Raw genomic sequence first — 2,327 nt, forward strand, 5'->3', positions numbered from 1 at the left:
GTGCAGGCCCCTACCTGAACTCTCTCTTTCAGGTCTGCACTCCCTCTGCTCACTAACTGGACCAACCAGAGCCTCCTGGTCCAACCACAGCAACAGGACCCAGGTTGGTAGCTGGACTCTCCTCCTCTGTGGTTCTGGTGGTGGAACCAGTTACCAAAGTGTTCAACCTGCTGACTCCATCTCAGTCTGTAAGAACAGACTGAAGAGCAGCTCTGCACTCAACACCTGACAGCCTGGAAACAAGCAAACAAAAGCAAATGTTCCTGTCGCCGCCCTACAGCCTGCTGCTGGCATCAGCACCGACCACACTGGACCTGTTCTAGGCTCTGATCCAGGTGGTTCTCTCCTCACCAGATCCTTGCTGGTGTTGGATCTGCTCTCAGACGTACGTCGCTTTGGAAAACAGCATCTGCTGAATGAAACTGTAGAATCTTACAGTCAGGATTACTTTCTGCTCACAGTACTTCTGTACTCTGATTACAGCCAAGTATCTGAGTACTTGTTCTCGGCTGCAGCTGACAGCAGATGCTCCATTCTTCTTCTTCTCGTGGATTTTTGGAAAGAAAACAAGGAACAATATGAAGTTTCAACATTTTAATGTGAACAGCAGGAGTGTGTGTGAGTGTGTGTGTGTGTTATTGATGACTAATCAGATGTATTGATCACTGTGCTCTCCTGGACAGCAGCATCTCTCTGATGTTGTCTTCAGCCTCTTTCACGCTGCGTTCCAGGTACACCTTCTTCTGCTGTAAATCACAAACATGTGACGTCAGCGGACAACAGACACACAATGTGTGTGTGTATGTGCGTGTATGTGCGTGTGTGTGTGTGTGTATGTGTACCTCCAGCTCTCTGATCTTCTCGTCAGCTGTCTTCTGTTTATCCATCAGCTGGTTATTGATCTCCTCCTTTGACTGAAGGATGAACCTGAAACACAGCAGCTGTCAGTCGTGTCACATGGTCTTCCTCAGAGGCGTGGCTTCACCTGTGCAGGTGACCAGACTCACATGCGTCCAACACCCTCGTAGAGTCGCGTGTTGTCGGGCAGCGTGGTGATCTCCGTGTGTGTCAGCTTAGCGTGTTTCTGAACCCGAGTCAGCTGATCGATCTGCAGGTCAGCGAGCTTCACCTTCTGCTGCGTGTCCACCATCTTCACCTGCAGCTCTGTGAACGCCTGCGACAGAGAAAACTGCTGAGAGGCCTGTTGTCTAGAACATCACCAAAACGAAGGTCGTTTATTGGCCACAAACTGTAAACAATGACAGAACCACGGAAGCGTTCAACAGTGAGCTCATCATGTGACCTCCAGCCTGACATCCACACGGACCCCAGCTGAAGTCCTGACACTTCATCACAACCACTGCATGTGGAGAATCATTCGAATAGTCCTTCAGAAATAAACGGTTTGTAGAACCAGAACCTTCCTCAGATCCAACCTACTGGATCAGTGAATACATGCAGCATGGATCAGAACCAGAGAACAGAGGAGCCAGTTGGTGGAGATACATTCAGCTGATGGTGGAACATCTTTCTACATCTGATGGTGGAACATCTTTCTACTGATGGTGGAACATCTTTCTACATCTGATGGTGGAACATCTTTCTACAGCTGATGAGCAGAGAGAAGAAGGCTGGAGACATGGAACATGGAGATAGTTCAACATCTGCAGGACGAGGAGACAACATGAGCTCCAGTGATGGAAACATGTTGGTTCACAGTTTTTACATTTCGGTAAAAAAATTAAATAAGTTGTCTTATTTCTGTCCTGCTGACAGAAGACATCTCTGAGTTCTCTCTCCTTCTTCATGTTCTGGTTGCACAGAGCTGCAGGACTTTAGGTTGAACAGAAACATGAACCTCAGTGAAGGACCAGGAGACAGGAGCTGGTTGAAGTTGTGAGTGTTCATAGGAGGATGTCCAGCAGTCTGGTGTTTCAGGAGATGTTTCAGACTCACTGAGATCATCAGAAACCCGCCTAGACACTCGAGAAGAACAAAGTTCAGAAGTCCACTACGAATCTGTGATTTTAGATTCTGTCAGTATCACAGTGATGTTTGTCGGAAGATCCTGCTCACACACAGTTCTGCTGCTTGAGAAAAAGATCTGGGCTCGAATCGATCATCGTATTGATCAGGTAATCGATAAGAATGAGGAGATTTGGCCTGTTTTCTGTAACTGCTGTGTGTTTACGTTTGTTTCTGATAATTGCTGCTGCTAATCGTGAGTTAGCTCCGGTGTTAGCTGCTGCCGCTGCTGCTAACCGTGAGTTAGCTCCGAGGTTAGCTGCTGCTGCTAATCGTGAGTTAGCTCCGGTGTTAGCTGCTGC

At 47.9% G+C, this 2,327-nt stretch overlaps 1 protein-coding gene and 1 long non-coding RNA gene across 2 annotated transcripts in view; one reads left to right on the forward strand and one right to left on the reverse strand.

Annotated features, from left to right (window-relative positions):
* The window catches only part of LOC103373996 (uncharacterized), a 22,343-nt gene that overhangs the window by 1,555 nt on the left and 18,461 nt on the right, over positions 1–2,327 (reverse strand). Inside the window, exon 2 of the long non-coding RNA XR_521104.1 lies at positions 1,304–1,310. This is a non-coding gene — a long non-coding RNA (uncharacterized LOC103373996). The remainder of the gene's footprint in view (positions 1–1,303; positions 1,311–2,327) is intronic.
* Positions 1–2,327, forward strand: part of LOC103373995 (deoxycytidine kinase-like) — a 15,027-nt gene that overhangs the window by 947 nt on the left and 11,753 nt on the right. The window lies entirely within an intron of this gene.

The sequence above is a fragment of the Stegastes partitus genome, unplaced genomic scaffold, assembly GCF_000690725.1.
Source record: "Stegastes partitus isolate 25-593 unplaced genomic scaffold, Stegastes_partitus-1.0.2 Scaffold2114, whole genome shotgun sequence".
Classification (NCBI taxonomy): domain Eukaryota; kingdom Metazoa; phylum Chordata; class Actinopteri; family Pomacentridae; genus Stegastes; species Stegastes partitus.